This window comes from Choloepus didactylus, chromosome 3 (genome assembly GCF_015220235.1).
Source record: "Choloepus didactylus isolate mChoDid1 chromosome 3, mChoDid1.pri, whole genome shotgun sequence".
NCBI lineage: Eukaryota > Metazoa > Chordata > Mammalia > Pilosa > Megalonychidae > Choloepus > Choloepus didactylus.
In genome coordinates, this window is record NC_051309.1 from 43,629,606 (window position 1) to 43,647,708 (window position 18,103).

Genomic DNA, 18,103 nt, shown 5'->3' on the forward strand with positions numbered 1-18,103 from the left:
GAGATTTGAAACGATGTAAACAAGGCACTCTTCTCACTGTATATCTTTAGTTTTGGGAAATATAGTTATTAACAATATTTTTATGAAAATGAGTTTCTTTTTAGTGAATTCATAAATATGTTAAATTTCTTAGTTTGAATGTCTAATGCAATAAATATCAGTAGATGTAAGCCCACAAAAACAAGCTCTTTTGGTTCCTCAATAATTTTTGAGAATGTAAGTATGTTCCATGCAATATTTGGGGAACATTTATTATCCTAAAATACATTTGAAGATTATCTGAAATTCCTATTTAACTAGGTGCCCTGTATTTTATCTGTCAGCCTGTTAAGATGTCCTGAGTCCAAAAAGCTTTTAGAATACTATATTAAACCAAGCCCCTTATATGTGCTGAAACACTAGCACCAAAATTTATTAAGCACCCACTATGTACAAGACACAGTGCTAAGTTCTCGACCTACATTACCTCTTCAATCCCACCAAAAATATTATATGGCAAGTAAAATTATTTTCCCTATTTTACGAAAAAAGAAACTGAAAGGAGTTAAGTGAAGCTAATTAATGGTGGAAGGCAAGTCAGGAACGCACCACCAAAATCCCAGCTTGTAACATTAGACTACACTGAACGCTGAATAATGGCAAATTCCTAAGGACGGTTGGTTTTTGTGATGTTTGTATAAAAATTTTTAGTAAATCAACTTCTGTTGCTTATTGTCTCTCTCTACTCTTTTGCTTATTGTCTCTCTCTCTTCTCTACTATCAGAGAGATGGTGAAAAACAAGTAAAGTACTGTGTGTGTAGGGGTGGGAACTCTACCCAGATCCATCCATCAGCATTTTGACTTGGAACAGACTTTCCTAATGGACCCTTCCCTGAGCATGACAACAGCATTGTTCTGGGCTGGGAATTCTAGAATGGAGCAGTGATGGAAAGGCACTTCTCATTACCATTAATTGGAAGCCTTAGGGAAACTGATGCTGAGCTAGAATCATCCCTGAGAATAATTTGGAAATCTCTCCAAATGAATCTGTACCAACTGAAGCAAATGCAACCACCGTTGTGAGTAAGCCAAAGTCCTGTTTTTTGGATGATCACTACCCAGGCCTCTGGATATATTTAATGAGCTCAGGCTCGACAGTAAACACACAAGGGAAAGTAGTTTTGTTTTTTGTTTTTTTTCTTTAATGTTCCAGTGCATGGTTGGAGGATGGAAGGAAGAATATGCATTCCACTCTGCTATATGATCTGCAGATACAAAAATGAATTTGCTTACATCTAACTATTCCCCCAGTTACCCAATTTGCTATAATGTAGTGTAGAAAGTGATAAACACAATAAAAGAGAGAGAGATGTTAGTCCTTCATACGGAAAAGATTTCTTTAACAAAAGAAGATTTACCTTTCAAATCTTTTTTGTTTTGTAAATTTGGATTTATTAGATGCCAGGCATACTGCATTCTACTCAGGCAGTTGTGCATACAGAATCCAAGGGAGATGGAGCTTTGAAGATTACCCTAGAGGAGAGGAAGGGATGAGCAGAGGAGAAAAGAGGCCAGATCACAAAAGCAAAGATGCCAACTGAAGGAGTATTAGACAATTACGAAAGGGTGCATTTCAGAATCCAAGACTTGCTGAACACCGAGATAAGAAGTCTAGGGACATAAAATGAGGGTTTGGTGAAGCCAAGAACCCTGAACACCTGGGGATGGGGAATTGGAAGAAAAAGGAGAAGAGTCACTAAAAGAAACTGGCAACCCTGTAGTTTGCCTCGGGCCCACCTGGCAGTGCTGATATCTGAATTCAGACACTGGCCCAGCCCTGCCCCAGGCCCTGATGATGTGGTCTCGCCTCTCCAGTACAGCCCCTTTATCTGCCCACTCTATCTAGATTCCCTCAAATGCTGAAAGGAGTGGCAGCAAGAAGAAAAAGTAAAAGAAGGACAGACTGAGTTGGAAGCATGAGTTCCCTCAGATAACCTCAGAAGACCAAGGATTCTCCCAGCTTTCTCCTTCATGGGGCCTTTAGCAACTTACTCTTGTGAATGTTGAATGTTGAGGAGACAAGAGAAACTGTGACTCATCAAATCCCCAAAGCCAGCACTAGAACAGACAGAACCTGGGTCCAAGGACTTGCTTTTTGCCCTCTTCAGCTGAGTCTTCAGAAAAAGGTGATGGAAGCAGTGTCTCTTCTCTCCTTTTGGGGTTCTCTAAAGCATAAAGGACATGGGGTTTTGTCCTATTGTGTTTAAACCATGGGCCCTTATGACATTTCAGAAAGCTATTCACCTTGAAAAGTGGCTGGGTTTATACACAAAGGTCACATAGTGCACGGGTAAGCAAAGTTTTTTATCAAGGGCCAGAGAGTATATATTTTAAGCTTTGCAGGCTATACAGCCTCTGCCATATATATATATTTATATTTATTTTTATATATTTTATATATGTATTTTTTTTGGTGGGGGGAGCAACCTTAAAAAAATGTAAAAACTACCCTCAGCTCTCAGATCTTACAAATACAGAGGGTTCTGGCTTAGAGAAAGGCAATGGGTAAGCAGGTTCAATTGGTGACTTCTGCTTGATTGAATAGAGTGTCATGCTGAATATAGTGTCATGTTATGTAGATGTTGCATGTCCCTCTCTTATAAAGGCTACCCAGTTCTCCATTTGACTTGCCCAAGTCTGACATTCTCCACCTGTGGAGTCATGCAAGTTTAGCTATGATCCTCTTCAAAGAATTTAACCATACATATTAAGGAATTAAACCTTAAAATATATATTTTATGTATTAGATAAATAAAGACTTCAAAATAGCTACAATATTTTTTAACCTGCTAGCTTTCATTCTGTGTGTCTGTGTATTTGCATTTTCCTTTGAAAGTGTATCCTCCATACATATTGCAAAATTCTAAACCTGGAAAAATCCTCTAACTAGCCTAGTTTCTAAATGTTTATATCTCAGGAAGCAATGTCTTACTTCAGTTAAAAGAGATATTCCACATTGCTCACTAATTGGCAGAAGAACCGAGGCCAGAAACTTGGTTTCCTGATTTTTAAGTTAGTTCTCTTTGTACAACTCTACTGTACAGCGCATTACCGATTTAGTATAAAAATTCAGCTCAACAAATACTTATGAAGAATTTCTTACATGCCTGGCATTAGCTATGTGCTCTAGGGACACCAAAGAAGTATAAGAGACGATTCTTGCCCATAAAAAGCTTTTGGTCTCACTAAGAAAACAAGACGCACACACATGAAAAAATATATCCTTTCTTGCATTGTTATGTGTCTGAAATAGGGCCGTCTACTATAATTTTCGGCAGTTATGCAAATGTACTATATGTGTGCTGTCCGTATGGCAGCCACCAGCCACATGTGGCTCTTGAGTACTTGAAATGTGCCCAGAGTGACTAAGGAACTGAATTTTTAATTGCATTCAATTTTAATTCATCCATATTTATAAATAGCCATATATGGCTGGTGGCTACTATATTGGCCATCACAGGTCTAAAAAAATGGTTAGAAATCAGGAGGGAAAATATGTGATACACAAGATGTTGCTTCTCCAGAACTCTCCCTCTGAGCATGGACAGGCTCTTAGGATTCTCTACAGAACCATTTTCAATTGCTTGGACGTGGCATATATAATGAAGCCTCTTGGCCATCCCTGCTGCAGAGAAAAGGTGACAAAGGTGAGCTGGAGGAGGAAGTACTGGGCTGAGTCTAAAAAAGATAGTATTTAGGACAGGTAAAGAGGAACGGAGGAGGAGTATGGTGTTCTCCAAGTACTGAACAGCAGGAGCCAAGGAACTGGGTAGAGCTCTCCTGGCCCTGGGGCAGGGAGGACGGTTGGCCTGGCAGGAAGGGACGTTTGTGTTGGGTGTGGCTGGAGGTAAGGGGACAGGCAGAAGGGTGGGGCTAGATTGAGGCGACCTTTGAATTCCAGGAATTTAGACTTTTCTTATGAGCAATAGGATTCCCTTAATAGGAGCAGGATAAAGAATGTTTTTGGAAGGCAAATCTGATAAGGAGCCAGGGAATAGGTTGCATAATGGACACACATATTCAGAGACCAGTCATGGCTTTTGTTTTTCCTTTAGAAGGTAATACCTGCTTAATAAAGAGAATGCATAAATCACAGAAAAGCAGATACCAAGAAAATTTAAAATCAGCAGTCTACCATTCAGACCCAACCACTGTTAATATTTTCATGTGGTTCTTTCCAGTTGCTTTTTCTTCCCTTCTCTTCCATGGTTTTTTAATATTTCAGAAAAAAGTTATCACTTGAACTCAGAAGTTGTAGCATGAATGGAGAGGAAAGGTTATAAAAGAAATGTCTAAAATGAGGCAGTGGGCAGAGGAAAGACCATTGGTATCTAGAGACCTGAGTTCTAGGTCTGGCTGTTCCACTGGGCCTCCTCTCGAAATCCCAGCCTTGGCGTCTTCGTCTTAGAATCAAGGTACCTTCTAGATCAGCCCCTTAGCCTCTTCTAACTGGGGGCTAATTGAGGGTCAAATGAGATTTTGCATGTACATGTGTGTGTGATAAGTAAATATCACATACAGCAAAAAATATTCACTCCAATAAACAAAATGTGGTATATGCATGCAATGGAATATTGTTCAGCTATAAAAAGGAATGAAGCCCTCATGCATGCAACAATGTGGATGAATCCTGAGGACATCAGTTGAGTGAAATAAGTCAGATACAAAAGGACAAATACTGTATGATCTCACGTATATAAAATAAGCAGAACATGCAAACTCATAAAGTGAGAAACTAGAATACTACTTTCTGAGTGATTTTTCTGTAAACCTACAACCACTCTTTAAAAAAAATAAAAGGAATACTTAAAACAACAATAAGAACACGTGTCCTTGCTCTTTAGGCTGTCCCAAAAGCATATAGCCCATTGCAGTCTGTAAGGTTTTAAGTGGAAGTAATTTAACCTTGTTTTCTGACCAGTGTTGTAGGGAGGATGTATGGTTCACAAGACACATCACGGTGCGGTGTAAACAGAGGACCCCTTTTCTGAGAGGACTCCCGGCAGTAACAGCTTCTCCCTGCCCAAAGGTTTTCAAAACCCAGTCCACCTTCACAAACCACAAGAAAAACAAAAACGGATGCCGGAGAACACAAATTAGGCTCTCATGTTGGAAAGAACTACTCACCAGGTTAATAAGCAAAAGTCAAAACCAGTGGTCATCCACACGGAATGGACATCAGACCAAACTGTGCAATTAAATAACTAAGGCTCATCCTCAGACCAAGTAAATCAGATTCTCCATGAGTGAGGCCTGTGCATTGTTTTTGTTTGTTTGTTTGTTTGTTTTGTTTGTTTTTTTAATGCTCTCAAAATGATTGAAACTTGAAGCACAAGCCAGCGCCCTGGAGCAGAACAGTCTAAGGAGCCCAGGGGAGTGCAGGATCCAGATCTGACCTGGCAGTGTCCTTGGACACCCTGGTGAAGGGTTGTGGCCAGTTTCTTAGCAAAGGGAACCGGGGGGCTGATGCGGATCCCGCTAATTCGCTTTATCGCTTATGTATTAAACTATACACAGCTTCTATTTCCGAGGGTGGGTTCTGTCATTTCAACACATCCTTTTGTCATTCTCACTGAACTCTTGTGGACTCTGGCCCAAATGTCAATGAACATGCTTTTCTAAAGATCCCTCGGCCCTGCAAGGAGCCAGTCATTAAAAAGTGCAGACCCTGTGTTCCAGCTGTGCTGTGCACTAACTCTGTGGCCCTGCACAAGCTACACGTTCTCTTAAACCTCAGTTTCCTTATTTGCAAAATGGGAATCCTAACACCTTCTTCACAGGAGTATTATTGAAATTAAATGAGATTGTGCAAGTGAAAGAGAAACTGCAAGTAAAAGGCTTCTCTTAAACCTGGGACATAGCAGTTACTCAATTAGGATTCCTTCTAACTGTAATATTTTATGATTCTAAGAATCAACTTGGCGACTGACTGCATAGACAGGGACCAAAAATCAGTAAGTCATCACCTGCCTAGATTTAAAGACCCAGTTTCTGTTCAGCACCCTTTCGCACACGTCCTTCTCTGTGTAAAGTATGCCTCGCATTTTGGCAACCTTGGTTTCAAAAGGAACTCATACTGTTTATTTGCCAACACAGAATCATTGTCAGTTTATATTAAAGCAACATGGTTGTTCTGTTATTGTTATTTCTTTTCTTGGCAGGCAATGCCAGCACAGAGGCCAGTGAGGAAGGTCTGAAGTGAAAGGCACACAATCTATTTCCATCGGCCCCGGTGTAGCAACTGCCGGCACACCTGGGGGCAACCCATTCTCAACCAATGAGCAGCCTCAGAGGAGGCCCCAACAGAGCCTATCTTCAATGCATGTCTAATAACTGTTTGTGGAAACTTCAGGGCTGACATTTGAGTGTCACCCATGAAATTTGCCTGAAGTTTCGCCGCTGACGTAAGCTACAGATTTCAGTCTCATAACTGTAGCGAGTCCTCTTTGCTTTCCAGGGCACTAAATACTCTCCCACAAAGCATAATGCCATCCTTGGTCTGTTATCCTGCCAAAAGACACACATTTTGTTGATGCCCACAGCTTTCTTTTCCTTGTCCATGTTGAGAACAAACCTCTTCCTTTTAGGAAGACAGTCCAGTCCTTCTTTGTAGACAAAACATCCTCCTGTCCGCCATTATGTTATTATTTGATTCATGGCCCATGTCCCCGCTTCTACTTTTTCAGTTTTGAAAGCGAGTTACCTTATTTGCCAAACAGCAGGTCATCAAAGAGCAGGCTGTCAGAGGAACCGTTGGCTCTATGAAACTTTTGGCCAGGTGAATGAAATGATTTTAAGAGGGGAAATCGAATGTAGTTTTGGAATGGCTTCAAACTCCCTGCTTTTATTCCCTTTGAAAACCAGTTTTTCCAAATATCTGTTCATTTGGGTCCAGAAAACAGACCTCAGCATAATCTCAGTCAGAGGAATGCCTTGTTGTGAAGTTAATGGCCAACTGCATCTACAATGGACTAAGAGTGAGTTGGGCTCAATTACCCTGATGCCAAGTCCTGGACAGTTCTTCAGCTTACATCATCACGGTAATTACACAATGGTATTTACAATTAAACTGCAAAGGACTTGGGGACACTTTTGCAAAAGTTATTAATACTAGTGGGCCTAATACCTGCATTAGCACTTCTATTAAATTGGATCAAAGATAAGAAAAAAAAAAGAAGAAGAAGAAAAGAGGGAGATGTCTAATCAAGAGGATGATGAAGTTACTCTCTGTAATTTGGAAATATATGAGAAAAGGGATCCACTAACTTTAACTTCATTTTTAAAAATATCGAATATTTGAGTTATACAGTTGCTTGTTCTAATCCACTCCTGTTTGGGTGTTAATATTTCTTATTAAATGCTTACATGTTCATCATTATTGCACCCCTCATGCCCCTGGCCCAGTATTTATCTTGTAAGTTTGTCCATTTGAATCAAACTGACTTTTGGGCATTACTTCCTCTGTGTAGTAATAAGCATTATTGTACAAAGTAAATAGCAAAGAGTAATGTGTGATGACAAAGCATTTCTTCCATTTTCAAGTGAAGAAGGAGAAAAGTCCCTTTTAGGAACAGGCTTTAGCCTTTGGGGATTGCCTTGAGAAGCCTGGGGTCATTTTGTGATAAGTCACTAGTAGTAGTTGTCTCAACAAAAGGGAATCTGTTTCAGCTCAGTTGTTTGACTCTTGTGCTTGTTCTTCAGCAAGTTTCCTCCTTATGGGCCAATAAGTCGTACAACTTGAAAGGGCTTTCTTCCAGGGCTATTTGGGTTTCAGTCTAGTCTTCCCAAAACAAAATGATGGGGACGAGCATTTTCTAAAAGGTGTATCTTTTGATAATTTTAGGGACCTTGGGAAAATTTCTTTCTAAGAGATTTGTGATTTCACTAAACAAAAGCTACAATTTAGAAACATGAAAAGTCATTTTAGCACAGGAAACAACATCTGAAGCAGCCAATCTTCTTTCTTTTCAAATGCAACTTGCATTTTCAACTTGTAGGTTAAACAATATCTACTTCTTAATTCGTTAACTTACTCGGAATGGAAATCTAGGCTGTAATTAGTAGAAAAGGGTCAGCACTCAATACATTTTATTTTATTTAAAATTCCCATTAAGACTTCTGTAATTTTTCCCCCTTCCCTTTCCCAGGGATCTTCACCTTCTGACTTCCGATGTCCATATATTGATGAAAGAGCACAGAATTCCTATGGCTTAAGAAAAATCAAATAATGACCTGGATGTCAACTTTTTAAGAAGAATAGCAAAGAGATTACCCAAAAACATTGTGATAGATAAAAGTCATTCAAAAAATTCCAAGTTTCTTTATATCAATTACAGCCAGTGATACTCCTTCCTTCTGTATGATTTAAAAAAAAAAAAAAAAAAATGGAGAAAACTAACAAGTCCTAGCTCAGACGGTGGTAAAATTTCCAAAAAGAACATTCTAGACCTCTTAAAAAAGATCTTTCTAGCTCTGGACAGCCCCTACACTCAACAGACCTTTCATAAAAATAACCACATTGAATTTACTAAGAAACCAGCAAGCCAATTCAGTAAACTGGGTTTCCCGTGTGTGTGTGTGTGTGTGAGAATTTCTGAATCTGTCAATTTAGTTACTGGTCAAAGTGCCTCAGCTCAGCAGGACTCTTGATAGAAAATGTCAAGATGGAGCACTAAGGTTTGAAACCTGAGATTCTTAAGTAGGTCTAAAGCAGGGTCAAGTAGCCAGTTCAAGAAGCTGGCTCTGTCTGCTCTCTTTAAATTATCTATTCTTCCCAATCTGGTTGCTTGGTGAGAGAATCATATGCTACTATGACGAGATCACCCTTTCCTGATCCAATCAAATATAAGAAGTAGAGACAAAAAGAAAACTGGACACATTTGTTGGTGAAAACAACTACTCATTAGAAACTGATCTAGACTGGTTTTTATGTGCACAATGGGTATTGCCAGCTCTTCTTGTGGAATGTGGGTGACTGAAATTAAGAACATAGATTTGGGAAGAAATCAAAGGATGGGCAGGAAAATGGTATTTTTCAGTTCCTAGGAAATGATGCTGATAGAGAAGGAAGAACTTATATCTGAACAACAAAAATTAAAAATCTAAGCAGTTTGAAATCAGTCTCTTTAAGGGGTTTTTAAGGATCTTCCAGAACTTTGGCTTTGTCTTTATTTCGCAGGAGATGACTTTTTATGTGAAGCAACTTGGCCTCTAACTCTCCCCATTAGGTTCACGCTTACTCCTGGGACCAGACACACGTGCTTCACCTTGGGATTCGCACACAGGCTGCTCCTCATTTGAAACAGTCACTACCCACCTGCTCCTAAACCCCCTCGGCCTTGTAAACCATCTTTCCTTCCGGGCTCAGTTACAATATCACTTAAATTCCAAGAAACCTTCCCTGATGGTTATCCCCCCAACCTAGATTAAATTAGGTCCCGTTTTAAACTCCCTCAACTCCTTATAATTCTTCTTCAACCCACTTGTCAGTCTTTCAATTTCTTACTTAATATCTGCCTTGACTACTAGACCAGATTGTGGGGGCAGAAACCTTTCCTGTCTTAATTACCTCTTAATTAATTTCCCAGCACTTAGCACAGAGCCTGGCACATAGTAGGTGCTCAGAAAATGTTGGTTAACCTATTTGCCCTGTAACTTTACTGATTCAGGATTAGTGCACTATATCACTGATGGGGCCCCATGGCATGGAGGGTCTACAAATCATAAAATCAGGCCCATGTGGCCTGGGGATCATGCCCATTCTGTGGCATTAACTCCTCATGATGCTATTTTCCACGCATTTGATAGGAATGTGGATTTGGACTCACTCACAGACAGTTACCGGCAAGTCATTCTTGGGGCACAGCTTGGATTTTTTTTTAGTCACAAACTCCTATCAGGAGTACAATTGATTTATACTACTACTCCACTAAGAATGAATGGATATGTGATATCAACAGCGCCCTGTGGTCACAAAAACCTCACTCCTGCTCTCTCCAAGAAAGAATGCAAGTTTGCAACCTACCTATGGGTAAGAAAATACTGATTTTATACATGGACAGGTGCTCAGAGTTCTGCTAAGTCCTGCAGTCCAAATCAGTAATCATTTGTTCCAAAGTGCTTCCCAACCAAAGCTGAAGGAGAACATGGCGTTGGGTAAGAGTGTCTGGGAAGTCCTGTATGGAAGCTCCTCCTTTATCTCCTGTGGGCTATTTGAAGTGCCAGCACCCACACCAGGGGAACTAATCTCAAAACCACCATATGATGTCTCCCCCAAAATGAGGTTGTCTTTCAGGATTAAAACCTAAATTCTTTCTTTGATATTGATTCAGAGAATGGTTCTTTATCAGGAGACTATTATTTCCCTATCCTAAAAAGACTCAAAAATTCTAAAAAAAAAAAAAAAAATGCCCATGTACTCCATGAAGACAGGAGGGGGGACCATTTAATGCTGGTCATTTTGGAATTATCAGAGAAATTCTATATTTTCCTGACTCTAAGACTCTATTGTAAGATACATCTCAATTTTAGAGATGCTACATTGTGTGTGGGGGGGGGTATACATTCTAGAGTGGATGAAATGCAGTAAACACAGTAAATGTAAAAAATTCACCACCAGCTACTTCCATGATAATGAGTATTAAAAGAATTTAAGCAAAATTTTCCAAATGTAGCTTTCATAATTCTTTGTGTCTGCAGGACCCTGCTGGGGACATTGGAGCTTCCAGGTGCAGAGGGCATTCTGACCTAGCAAATTAAGCAAACACTCACAAACAAAAACAATATATGTTGGTTAAAAAAAAAAAAAGGAAGGGATTAACATTTGGACGTCACTATGTAATGTTCACCTACTCCTCTCTGCCCCTGGATTGTGTTCATTTGAGCCATGATGAGGAAGAAGCAGACTCAACTTACCAAATCTCAGTGTGCCAAGGAATCGCTGGTCTGCCGGGCGACTTGGTGCCAGGTGTCCTTCTAATGCCTCAGCTACTTGAACTGTGAAATGGAAAAGATAACACTACTGACCCAGAGATGGGGTAATGAGGAGGACACAATTTATGACCACTCAGTGGAATGGATGGGGAGGGGTAAGAAGGAGAAAGACAGCATTTATGTCTTTTGGTTTATGTGTGTGCAGTTACAAGGAAAGCTACATACCGGAAAGAATAGGAAATTTCCACTAGCCCACATATACGTGGAGAAAAAAAGGTCACTTCCTTTTGCCAACTCTGCCAGGCTATTCAGGTCCATATTAGCTAGAGGACATTCAGAGGAAACAATCTCACTCTGACGAGAGGAGAGATGAGGCAATGTATAAAGAGGCAGTGTAACAAGAAGGAAAGAGCATGGGTTTTACAGTGTGCGTGAAGCCCAGCTCTGCTGCTTGCTAGCTGGGTGATCCCGGGCATTTTATTCAACCTCTCAGAGCCTTGCTTTCTTCATCTGCTATAGGCTTTATATTATCGACTTGTTAGGGACACTGTGATAAGAAATAAGACAACAGATGTGAAGCCCTTGGGGCCTGCTACAGATGAAATATTCAATAAAGTATTTTGTGAGCTTGATTATTATGTTCATTTAAAATTCTTTCTGCAGAATTGTGGTCTTTTAGGGTAAATCTCCAACACTCAAAATTTATTTAAAGCATTATGAGCTGTTAATGTTTTGAATGTTTCTTCACCTTTTGAAGTCCTTTACAACTGACTTTACTTCTCATACATAAATAATATTCCATAACTATTCAGCTACACCTTTACATAAATACATTTGATTAGCTAGGTTGAGTTTAGCAGACTTTATACTACTTCTCCACCAAGAATGAATAAAACTGTGACAGGAAAAGGCAACGAGTGGTGAGAAGAGCTTTGCTCCCACCCCCTCCAAGAAAGACTGCAAGTTTGCAGTAAGAAAGTACTGATTTTAAACAGGAACAGGTGCTGACAGTTCTGCGAACTCCTGCAGTCCAACTCAGTAATCACTTATTCCAAAGTTCATCCCAGCTCACTGGCCTAATTACTCAGGTTGAGCTTTTGATTAACATACAGTGCTTGAAGGAACTTTGACCCACAGAAACTTGGCATTTCACTTGCTTCCCTGAGCCCAACCTGTGTCACAAGTCCTGGTTTCAAGGGTAATAAAGGACCTGGCTGTTTGGTTACAGCAAACGAAGGCTGTGCATGTCACTATAGCCTTTACCTGTTGTGCCACCAAACCCTTGGCAAAGAAAGCTCGCAGCCCACACGTCAGTTTTTGGAGTGAATAGACTCAAAGGGTGTACATTTCCAAACTGAAAAGCACCTAAATTCTACCTGGCACTTTAACTAGATGTCAGTTGTTTAAGAAGCATGAATATCGCCCCAGGAACAAAGTTACCAGGGTGGAGATCAGGTGTTGGAGCAGGTGCATGTACCTAGCTTCCAGATTCTCCTTTGGGGAGCGAGAAACTGCTCTCTCTGATAGTTTTCGGGTTCCCCTTTATAGGAGTGTTACAGAACACGCATCAGATACAAGGAAGTGACCACAGTATTTGAGGGTTCATGTCCCTGCCCCACGCTGCACCTCCCAACTTTAAGTCCCACCTTCTTCCTCAGTCTTCTATTTTCAAAGTCCTTGTAAAGGCTACTTTTATTAATATCTGGCTCCTGTTTAGACAGTACTTTGTATTTACCAAGAAGTGTCCAAAATTATTTCACAGTTCAGTTTTCCCAAATCCACACATATTCTTTTTCTTATAAGTTTCTGTCCCTTCAGCAGTTATTACCTATCATCAAGGTGAAACAGAAATCTGCCATGTAGTAAAATTGCAACTAGCCAATGTTGATTGTTAATTTGCAGCTTTGGATGGCAGGAGGTGGAAACTAGTGACTAAAACAAGTTTTTCAATTTATCTGTGGGTTTTACATTCTTTTTTTATGATTAGTAATCTATATGTAGATTCATTTTAATAAAGCATTTTAATAACGTTTAAAACAAAGCACTCACTTGTAAAAGTGAAAATTGTGTTCAAACCATGTCAGTCCTTCTAAGCCAGAAGTGTTGGTAACCATGTGTATTTGTGTGAAAAACACAGAAAAGAGTGGTTCTTTACATAGTCCTAAGATATATAACAAAGGCAACTGAACGTGGTGAGGGATGTTCAGCTTCCTTCAAGGATTTAAGCAATCTTTTACATTTTTTATAAATACTAATCAATATCAAATATCAAAACCCTTATTGGAGGTATTCTCTAATAAGGGTTTTTGTTTTTATGTTGTTGGTAATAATGAGATTGACTTGATAGCATTTTGGCTGTAAATGAACCCTATAGAACAGAGAGGCTAGGGAGGATCCATAGCCAAAATAACTAAGGGATCATTTTATTACATGACACAGATTAGAGACTGCTGTTATTCCCCAATATATGGTCTCCATTTCTTCCTTAGTGATAACAGAATGCCCAGTTTTTACTAGCCTCCTTCGCCCTTAACTTCTGGCCAATGAGATGTATGTGAAAGTTGTCTTCAATTTGGGGGAACTAGTCTTAAACGGAGAAAGCATCCTCCTGCTTGTCCCTTTCTCCTTCCTGATGGCTGGAATGTAGGTGAGAAAGCAGCTGGAACACCAGTGGCCACATTAGATGTGAAGTGGAAGCCATTTGTCCACGATGGAAAAGCAATAAGGTGGAAGGAAGATGGTACCAGTCCTGCACTATGTTACCTCTGGGAAATCAAGGCAATATGAGAAAAGTAAACTTCTATATTGTTTAAGTCACTGTTATTTGGATTTTCTTTGACCGTCAACCACACCTAAGCTAATAGATTGGTGTGCTATCCATCACCAAGAGTCCATAATTACATTAGATGAGATTTTCCCGAAATATCTTCTGCAAATACTAGTCACACAACATGTCTTGAGGGAGGAAAAGGTGTTCTATGGTTTAAAATAATAATAAGTTGCTAATAATAATAATTTTTAAATGTGGGATTCATATCTCCTACCTGGAGGATCACCTATTAGCATTAATATGTAAAAGCCCTGGGAAGCTTATTTAACTTTGTTTAACCCAGTGTTGCAAACTAATTTGATCATGTCATCATTTTGTCACATGAGAAAATCCTATGGAACAAATGCAACACATTTTTTAAACTCAACACACATTTGCAATGCTTGACGTTAGATTACATGACACAAATCTTCTTTTCTGTTTTGTAGTAACATCATTTAATAAAGGGCATTAACTAGTAGAAGAGAGGGTAATGCCTTAAATCATCAGACATTAAGCATTTTTTTTATTTCTACTTCTCTATGATTCCAGCAATACAGCAAAACTCCTCTGTTGGGGATTAAATCATGTCCTCCACAAAAGACATGTTTAAGTCTTAACTCCCCAGTCCTGTGGGTGTGACCCCATTTGTAAATAGGATCTCTGAAGATATTATTAGTTAAGGTGAGGCCAACCTGAATGAGGGTGGGCTTTAACCCAGTATGGCTAAAGTTCCTATAAGCAAAGGAAATCATGCACAGAAGTAAAGCCAGAAATGGAAACCAGCAGAGGAGACACAAGGAGACAGATGTGATGGCGGACTGCCAAAAAGCCATCACCAGAACGCTACAGACTGGAGAAAGCATGGCCTTTCCAACACCTTGCTTTTGAACTTCCAGCTTCCAAAACCGTGGGACAATAAATTCCTGTTATTTAAAATAAGCCAACCAGTCTGTGGTATTTGTTACAGCAGCCCTGGAAAACTAAGACACCCTCTTTTTTGTTCTTATATTAAGCAACATCTACTTCCATGAAAAGGGAGAGAGACTGTTCAAACCAAAGTCTGAAAATTCAACTGGCTGCAAGGACCAGGGAGGTAAAAAATGAGTGAAGAAGGCCAAGTGCAGGATGACAGGGGCAGTGTAGACAGTGGCAAGCTGGAGAGGGCAGGCTCTATCCACAGGTATCAAATTTGAAAACTAAAATACTAGGAAGCCAAACATAATTTGTCCATGGCTCAGTTATGCTGGTGGCCCTCCAGTTTGCAACCCCTGGGTTATACCATTACAGTTCAACATTTTAAAAACACCCACTATTCACAAGTCCAACAAATATTAACTAAACACCTAGCACAGGCCAGGCCCTAATGCTGGGTTCTGGTGAATAAAACAGATAACACGTGTTCTCTGCCTTTGTGGTACTTAGTCTGGACAAGAAGTCCAGTACTGAGCTATCAAGTTGAAAAGACTAAGTCACTGCCCTCAAAGAGGATACAGATGAGTGGGGTGCAGAGGCAGAAAGAAACTTCCATAAAATATTGTAACATAGAAATAATACACAAGGGACAGTGGAAATTAAGACGATCCCAGGTCTGTCTGGGCTAGTCAAGGAAGATGTGAGCCAAGTCCTGAAGGATGATAACTGTTTTCCCAGCAGACAGGGATGGAGGACGTGAAGGGGATATTTTCCAAACAGAAGGAACCTCTAATTCCATGGTGCAGGGACATGAGAGAGCACAGCTTCTCTGGTAGATGACAACTAGTTGAGCACAGCCAGGCTGAAAGTGGGCAGTGGAGGACAGCAGGACGTGTGGCTAAATGCTAGGAACCAGGAGCTCACATTTTGTTGCACAGAGAACCACCAAATAATTTTAATCAGGAAAGTGACATTATCAAAACTGCATGGTAGAAAGATCACTCTGACCCCAATGCAGAGGCACTAGAGAAAGGAGGACTAAAGGCAGGGTGACCTGTCAGGAACAGATGAAGGCAGGAACTGAGAAAACACACTTGGGGAGGCTTGGCGGTCAAGGTCAGGGCTGCAGAACTGGAATCGTCGTGGCACTCAGCCATGGCCATGGGCAACACTGCCCAAGGGCATTATGTACGTGAAGAGAAGCACTGTTTTTTATGCCTGTACTACTTTGATCAATGAGAAAATGTGTTTGTATTTCTTTAAAAACTTTTGGTTTCACTGCCCTCCCCCCTACGTGGGATCTGACACCCAGGGGGGTGAATCTCCCTGGCAACGTGGAATATGACTCCCAGGGAGGAATCTGGACCCAGCATTGTGGGATCGAGAACATCTTCTTGACCAAAAGGGGTATGCGAAAGGAAATGAAATAAGTTTCAGTGGCTGAGAGATTCCAAAAGGAGCCAAGAGGTCACTCTGGTGGGCACTCTTACGCACAATACAGATAACCCTTTTTAGGTTCTAATGACTTGGAATAGCTAGCAGTAAATACCTGAAACTATCAAACTACAACCCAGAACCCTTGAATCTTGAAGACAATTGTATAACAATGTAGTTTATGAGGGGTGACAATGTGATTGGGAAAGCCATGTGGATCACACACCCCTTTGTCCAGTGTATAGATGGATGAATAGAAAAATAGGGGCAAAAAAAAAAAAAGCACCCAGTGTTCTTGTTTACTTTAATTGTTCTTTTTCACTTTAATTTTTATTCTCATAATTTGTGTGTGTGGTAATGAAAATGTTCAAAAATTAATTTTGGTGATGGATGCACAACTATATGAGGTACTGTGAACTGAATGTACGCTTTGTATGACTGCATGATATGTGAATATATCTCAATAAAATTGTATTAAAGAAAAAACTTTTAATTTCTCTTAACTTACATCACATCAGAGAGCTATCCCCATTCATTTTTTATATTAATAAAAGCCCAGTGACTGTACCTCAGTTTCCTCATCTGTAAATATGGATAATAATGGCCCTTTCTGGGGAGAAATTCCCCGAGTTAATCAGTAATGTAAATACTTCAGCTCAATAAATGTTAGCTATCATTAAAGCAGAACTAAACCTTAAAGAACAAATGGTAATTCATGATAGTGCAACTAATGACAGTTCTCCCTCTCAGTGAACATTAGCTAGATTAACATGACAACCACAAAGAATAAGATTAATAAGATTAATGACAAAGAATAAGATACAATTGTCTGGGAGAGGAGCAGGATCTGGTTTCCTAGGATTTCTCCAGAACTCTCACACAGCCTCTTATAAAGGGCCATTATATTTGCGCATGACTGTTACTTTGAATTTATAAAATGCTTTTCTGGGTAAAAATTTTTTCAAATATTCAAGGGGACCTGGCACCTCTGGGGAGAGACTGACTGCAAAGGGGCACAAGAGAACTTTCTAGAACGATGGAAATTTCTACATCTTGATTGGGATGGTGGTTCCATGGCTGTATGTATTTGTTAAAAGTCATCACATAAAATGGGTGAATTTTATTATATGTAAATTATACCTCCATAAAGTCTGAGTAAAGATCAAAGGGACAGAGAATGGGGGAAAGAGGGTTTCAAGGGAAAATAAGTACTTATATTCCCAAGGGAAGGGAAAAATAGATCTGCACAATAGAAGAACTTGCCTTAAACCTTTAATTTCCAAAAACATCCTCTTTCTTTGCATGGAAGGAGCTGGCTAGGAATGTAAGAAACAATTAGAAAGAATTCAGAATTGTTACCCTCATTATCCTATGTCTGAAGAACGGCACTAGGTTCTCTTCTTTTAGGTTCATTGGACAAGCTGCCCTCTTGTGGTTTTGATATATATTTCCTGAGCACAAAAAGTGGGCAATTATTAAGTTATTTAGGTAGCAATCCCAGCCTGGCCACAAATATTTCTCAAGGCAACAGAGAATGGGTATGCAACTTGCTTCCATATGAGGGGGTTCACATATCACTGTGAACTTGAATCACAAGCCCAGTTTTAAATAACTGAGAAAATAGGGTTGTCACAAAATACATGGGGTTTGAGACTGACAAATTCAAAAGATGTTTTAATTCCCATTTAAATTGTCACTTAATTTTAACAGACTTAAGGACACACTTGCACTTTTGCAATGTGGAATCAGAGAATCGAAAGCAAGCATACATCTCAAACAAGGTCAGTGCAAATAAATTGAACTGAGAGTTCCAATTCCACCATCTGTGAATATATTATTCAACATTCCCAGGATATCTTTGTATAAAGAAAGAAAACACCACCACCCAAACAAATACTACCCAAGCACTGGTTTTTATTAGCATTGGCACATAGGATCTAAGTGTCTAATGTAATATTGAGCACTTTACTTAA

At 39.7% G+C, this 18,103-nt stretch overlaps 1 protein-coding gene across 10 annotated transcripts in view; it reads right to left on the reverse strand.

Annotated features, from left to right (window-relative positions):
- The window catches only part of RBM47 (RNA binding motif protein 47), a 175,872-nt gene that overhangs the window by 81,079 nt on the left and 76,690 nt on the right, over nucleotides 1-18,103 (reverse strand). For 5 of the 10 annotated variants that reach the window (XM_037829644.1, XM_037829647.1, XM_037829646.1 and 2 more), the window contains one exon: nucleotides 10,955-11,035. The exons of 4 other annotated variants lie outside the window; for them this stretch is intronic. The gene's annotated coding sequence lies outside the window, so the exon portion shown is untranslated. Of the gene's footprint in view, nucleotides 1-10,954; nucleotides 11,036-17,489; nucleotides 17,509-18,103 lie in introns of those variants that run through there. One more of the 10 variants, XM_037829645.1, reaches the window with a different exon arrangement.